This window comes from Centruroides sculpturatus, unplaced genomic scaffold (genome assembly GCF_000671375.1).
Source record: "Centruroides sculpturatus isolate CEXI.00-Female unplaced genomic scaffold, Cexi_2.0 scaffold238, whole genome shotgun sequence".
NCBI lineage: Eukaryota > Metazoa > Arthropoda > Arachnida > Scorpiones > Buthidae > Centruroides > Centruroides sculpturatus.
Genome location: NW_019384806.1, coordinates 389,544 through 396,717, shown reverse-complemented (window position 1 = coordinate 396,717; position 7,174 = coordinate 389,544). Strand labels below are relative to the sequence as shown.

At 33.0% G+C, this 7,174-nt stretch overlaps 1 pseudogene; it reads right to left on the bottom strand.

The window, feature by feature from the left end:
* Positions 1 to 341: 341 nt before the first annotated feature.
* On the bottom strand, positions 342 to 4,444 carry LOC111629666 (annotated as a pseudogene).
* Between the last annotated feature and the right edge of the window lie 2,730 nt (positions 4,445 to 7,174).

Genomic DNA, 7,174 nt, shown 5'->3' with positions numbered 1-7,174 from the left:
AGCGCGCTCAGCCAACGCCACCTAGGAATAAGGCCTCCAAACGACCCTGATGACGTAGCAGCATGCGGCCGATGCTGTTATGGATACTTCGTAAATGATATCGTTCCTTCGTTCGTTTTTAAAACAATTTCCAGAAAATAAAAATGCAGTTGGCATAGTTGCACTAAACATTGATATGTAAAAGTGAAATAAAATTAAAGATGACACAGATAAATATTTCAATATTTTATTAACGGAAGAGTACACTAAATTCAGTTGGTTTATAGTAGTAATTAAATAACTTACAAATACTGTATACACTTTTTAAATTCATTATTATACAAAGCAGAATACTTACATAAAATTAGTTAAACAATAATCGAAAACAAGTATAAAAAAAAATTGAGATTTTATTTTTAAAATTAGTTTTTATTCACCATTACATAAGAATAATACAAACACATTTATTTATACATACCTAGATACATAAACACCAACAAAAAGAATGAGACTGCTATTAAAATAAACATAACAGATCTAAAATAACAATATCTTTAAAACTCATTATACAGAATCACTTTGCTTGTAAATAAAATACCTCAGTTTTGTTTATGACGCTTGTAGGTGGTAACATCCTTTTGCTTCAAAATATCATTGATCTTTTTCGCATAATTTTTTAGCAAAATATTTGAAGAACACAGTAAAATTTTTTTAATTATCAAGTCTGTACTATGTCCATTTACACATCTATGGCCAGCAAATAAATCAGATGACAGATTATTTAAAGCTGCTTTCATCAGTATGCCTCTTTGATTGCCCTGCTCTAGAAATAACTTTTCCTTCTCCGATATCATTTTCTGGGTTGTAACATAAACATAAGTAGTACACAAAACAACATCTTCACTTGGATATGTTAAACCTCCTCTATCCATAGAAAGTATTAAGCTAATGTCTTCTGTTCTACTATCATCAGAGGTTAAAAAGACTTTACAGTAATCACAGTTTACAGATTTAATGACCTGATGTGAGCAGTAGCCAGCAATGTAATCAAGAACAGGCCATGTACACTCTCCTATCTTTTCAAAATCATATTCTTCCACAACAATATTTAAAGAATCAGGAACAACAATACTTTCAATATCCTCTACATTTGTGCATTCAACAAAGATATCATCTTTAGTTATAAGTATATTACCATTTTTCTTAGATTTCAATATTAATGAAAATAAACTTCGTGCCCTCAACTTACTTTCAGTTTCAAATAACTGTCTGAGGGATATGTGATAGTTTCCACCACACATTTGACGGTATTTGCCAAACCTGTCCTCTAGACTATCTGTTTGAATTTTACCAAGAAGAAGGTAGTTTCTTTTTTTTACATTAATCCAATAATCACAAAAATTAATAAGAGCAGCTGTAGTGTGCCTTAATGCAGTATATGTTTCTCTGGTTAATTTTTTATCATCATTTAAAAGATTCCAGTTGTTGAGCCACAAGAGAAAACAATTAAGAAATTCAAGTATATGTTTTGAATTTGCAGTTACCGGTTCTTGTAGTGGATTTCTTAGCCTCTGACCTTTAAGAAATGTCTTCACATTCACCACACACCACCACTGATATATTATTTCAATAAATATGGCAGTTGATTCCCATTCTTCAATACTGTTTTTTGGTCCCATATGTCTCAAAGCTACAGCTGTATTATTATTAAATATTTGAATAGCCAACTTCACATTCTGCCTTTCAATAGAAGTAGGATAGAGGCACTTTAGTGACAAAGCACTACCATATTTTAATAATTGGTCTTTTTCTAACAGATGAAGCATCTTTAAAGCTTTAACAGATGCAATGCCTCCCTTCAACTCTTCACTGAAATCTGGAAAGTTCAAAGCTTCATCTGTTTTATTGAACCAATTATTTCTGATACACTTTAACAGGTGCACTGTATCACAGAAATAATATAATGATCTTTCATTTGGGTTTTGAACTGGATGATCATATTTAATCTTAAAATCTGGAGGGTTGCTAAATAAAGAAATTGCTTTTTTATTAATTGCATTATTATCTGCAACAACACCTAAAACTTCAAATCCAAGTGATTCAAGTTTTACAATAATATCTCTTATTAGTGCAAAAAGAACATTAGCCTGAATGCATTTAACTGGAAGAATGTGGCATACATCTTTGTACTGTGAATCCAAACTTTGAATCATGAAAACAAATGCACTACTGGCACATTTAGCAGAGTCATGAGATTTACCCACTATATTTCCACCTTTATAGTCTAATTGTGATTTTAAATGTATCTCATCAACTAGCAAAAGAATACTTTTGTCTTCTTCACTCAATGTATTTACTCTCCTAGATATGTAACCTAAAATGTTTTGGGAATACTGCTCTCGTATAGGATTTGTATTAAGTTGGCTACAAACACGAACCAAAGTATTTGGACTTGGCATTGTCAACACACTACTGCTTCTCAAAAATTTATATGCATGTGGGCTAATAGAATGCACAAGAGACCAAAGAACCACAGTATCCCATTCATATCTTAGCTGTGTACTAGTACATTTAACTAACGATAATTGTTCTCTTAAAAATCGAATTTTACCTTCCTGCTCTGGAAGTACTTCTGAAATCTGTTTTAAAATGTTGTCAACAGTGTTTATATTTTCAATAAGACTATCATCTGTTACTCCAGAAAACTTCTGATATGCAAGTTTTAGGATATCACTTAATTCATTTACATTACTTATCTTTGTGGACACCTTAGTGTTACCAAGAAATTTAACAACGACATTCTGTGCAAAAATACATACCATTAAGTCTTCTTCGATTATTGCACAACACAATATCTTAGGGTAGGAATCACTATTAATTAAAATCAGACATATACAGTTATCCTTAGGAATGCGAACCCAGTTTTTGTCCATTTCACATAAAATTAGCTTGGTCTGAAGTTCTTCAAAAGTAGTGAAAGTGAACTTTTCCTCTAGTTTAGCATACGACTCCATGCTTTCTTCCATTGCATTACTAAGGAAAGCATTTTCCAAGCGCTGTCGTCGATCCTCTGGATTTTCTCTTTTACTGGCTGGCTTGGATAAATATGAAGGACATCCTGGTAATAATGAAGGAACAGAACCTATTAAAAATGAACAAGTAACAGTTTAAATAAATCAGGTGACAAATGATACTTGATTAATAAAAAAAAATCACTGTGACAATCACATGCAGTAAAATTTAATTTTAAAATATTTCTTACCTTTCTTAATTCTTGGCCGATCTAATGGTGCAGTAAGAAGTTTTCCACTTTTTGGGTCATACATACTTGTGGTTCGTTCAATGTCATCTGAGTGAAATGTAATTCACATACCTGAAAGTAAGCATTGTGTTAATTCCTGTTAATGTTTAAAGTCACTAATGCTAATTCATACATTTCCATTTCCTAATTGTATGTACTGTATGGTATTTTCTGAACTTCCATGTTTATAAATACAAATAATAATACAGTATATTAAAGTATTCATATTCTTCATATTTTCTATAGTATAGACTAAGCAGAACGTGCTTTGATTTATACTTGCTAATTTCTAATTTGGATCTTCCCTGCTGGAATAGCGATTCCATATAAATGTTTTAAAAATTAAATATATCTAAAACAAAAGCATTTATATAGATAGAGATTGACATAAATTTTTATGAACAAAGCAATTTAAAACGAATCTCTCTCTCATTAAACAAACAAACTTACCATTATGAGCTATAACAAAAGAAACTACAAAGCAAAAACAAAGTAAGCTATTCTAAAGTACTGTTTACCAGTTAAAAACGGCCTGCTTATGAGGTTTATTCCATCTTAAAAGGTAAAAAAAAGAATTAAATTACTCACCACTGACTGTTTTGTAGGTACAAAGTTGTCTCGATGAATCGCAGATATCCATTTCTTCCATAAAACTTCATCTGAAGGGAAACTAAAAGCACTAACTTTTGGTCCTGTTGCATAGTTCCCTTTGCAAGCTGGTACACAACACTTTCGAGGCATATCGTTTATCCTGAAAAAACCTTAGCTAGAAAGTATGGTGAAAGTATAAATATATTAAAGTAAATAATAAATCCAATTCGAAGAACAAAAGACTGAAAAACAGCGTGTTCAACACGACGAGCTTGGAAACAGTCGTTAGAAAGGACCGCTAGTAGTGACGTCACACGAGGTTGCTGAAAGCGTTTGGAGGCTTTATTCCTAGGTGGCGTTGGCTTATATCTCTCGAAGGGTCGCGAGTTGGGGTATGGTTCCTTTGACTTTATTTTTAGTACAGGTTTTTAGTTTGGGGGGTCGCCACCTCTTCATTCGAAGGGTAAATTTTACCATTCGGATTTTAACAGAGCTGTAGAGCATATTGATAGGAACAAAAAAGTCAAAGGAACCGTGCCTCATTGAAATTTGTAAAGAACGCCCACTAGGGGGTGTCCCAGGCTACTAGTATTTAATAATTCATTCAAACATGCATAGGCGATTTAGACTGAAATTTAAACTGTTTATTTGTACATAAATAGAGTGATTACTCGATATAGTAAATAACGTTGTTAATTTTTGCTAGTCATCATACTTACAATTAATTCAAGTGGTAAATTTTCATCCAAAGTAATTTGTAAATTACAAAATTTGCAATTTTCCATTCTCGGAAAAGATATTCTTATAAACATATCAGACAGAGTTACGTGACCTTGATAACCACAATGCTAACAGTTAATTATTCCATGTCAATTTCACACCAATAGAAATCACATACAAAAATCACTTTATTCCAAAAAAAATGTGCCTCACCAGACTACAATAAAGGTCCATAACACACAAACACACAAAATAAAAAGTAACAGCTCACATTTAATATTAACAAAAAAATACGTGTTAAAACAGCTGTATTTATTGTCATTGATCTATTTTAACTACCGTGTTTCCCCGAAAATAAGACATCCCCTGAAAATAAGAGTTAGTGAATATTTCAGAGCAAAATTTAATATAAGACACTGTCTAATTTTCACGGAAACACGGTATTCGGCAATTTGAACAATTAACATAGTTTTGGTGTGAAAATATATGAAAACAAACAACTTTATCTGATTAATTTGTCATTTTTTAACAGAAAATACCAATTACAATTCTAAACAAGTTAGCGGACAATTCTGAAACACTACGCTCTATCATCGGATACAGTGATAACTTTCAGTACTTATGGTTTCATTTGGAACCATTTAATCTTTGGGTGAAACCATGTTGTCCCAGACTATTAACTAGACCAACAGATGAAAAATTACTCCATGCACGTGTCTTTGTCCATGAAAGTAAGAACAGTAAGTACTTGCATTTTTCACAACTATCGCTTTTATGATGACCAATATTCATGTTTAACCATTTATTCAATTATAGGAGGAAACGTCAAACTATCATTTGATGATCCTGCCACAGAAGACGAAATCGAAATAAATATTGCAATGTTTCCATCAGTTCCAGGCTTCAATATTCGTCATTTTTCATTTACATCCGAAGAAAACCTTCAAATTCGTCGAGATAAAATGCCATACGTTTCGGAATTACTCGAGATACCAGAAGAGAAACTGAAGTGTGTCATCGGATTTGCGGATTATGGGATCGATTTCCATGACGACGGAAATGGTGCATACATTGGTTACTCGCTTAAAAATTTTATAGACAGAGGCATTGCTTTCTATGGTGAGGGAGTTCAGGCAGTTTGTATACGTATCGACCGCAATTATTATAGTGTCAAAGAACAGTTAGAAAGACTAAAATATTTGAAACCGAAAATAGCGCAAGAGAAATGTTTCGCATACATTTTTGTATATTATAGATGGAGGAAAGGCGTAAATGAAATACTGGAAGCGTTCAACGAAGAATTTCCTTTTCTTACCTTTGTTCTTCATCACTATACTCCTTCATTTGTAGTGTGCAATCCACCTGAAAATTACAATTACGATTGTAAGGATGTTTTACCACATAGAGAATTGGCATGTGTAGTTTTTGTATGGTACGAATAAAAACGTAGTGATAAAATGCTATATTTTTCATCTCAAAGCAAATTAAATCATGTCGCAACATTGTACATCTTTTGTATTGAACAATATTATGTTTTAACATTTGTTCAATATGTAAGCATTAATTCGAGAAAAGAAACGGTTTTTCTCATGTAAAACACTTGTTCTTCATTAGCCTCTTTTACCGCAGCCCACATACGCGGTTTTCCTTTGGCTCATTCTGACGCGGGTTTAATTGTCTTTCCAGACGGCAATCTTACACTGGCCACAGAATTCGTATTTTTAAGCCCAATTTACACCAGATCTAACCTATCACTGGTGTCAGTGATAGGTTAGATCTGGTATAATACAATATATATATTGTAACTTATTACAGTAGAGAATTTACATAAATTCTCTACTGTAATAAGTTAAAATATATATATATTGTATTTTAGTTGACTGCAGAGGGGCAAAGCCCGAAACGAGTACAAAACAATGTACCGTATCGACTCAACTAATAAAGGAATTTGATGGAAAATTTGCCATGTGTCTTTGGAATAAAACACAATACTAGTGTTTACTACGCCACAAATTAAAATTTAGAACCAAATGATTAGTCTTTTATCATGATTGTTATTTGGTAATGCCCGAAATCACCGAACCAAACGGTGGAATTTTTAGTAGAGACATCATTGAATTGTATGATGTCTCAATTTCGGTTAGAAACGCAACACTTAGCTTCCCTCGGGTGATATTGTGTCGTTTTGGAGTTTGGATGAGATAAAGGAAACAGCCGCCCATCCTAGTTCAAATGAAGTTAACGAAAATAGTCAGAAGCAAATTGACACAAACACACGAGCTTTGGCAAGAGATTTAAATTCAACGTCAATTAGCAAAAACGAGAATAAAACAAAAAAAGGTGCAGAGACGAAAAAGAAAAACAAACGCACACGAAATAGCAGGCGAAAAATAAAACAGGAAAAGTGAAAACAAACAACCATTTAAGGCTTAGGGCAGGGAGAAAACAACTCTCCTAAGGAAGTGACGTTAGCTGACGATTACGTCATCCCCCCGCGGTCAGAGGTCATCGTGGAAGAGATAGTTTACTCCTTGGTGACTAATCAAGTGGGAGTCATCGAACATTTCCCTGGTCGTCGCCTGC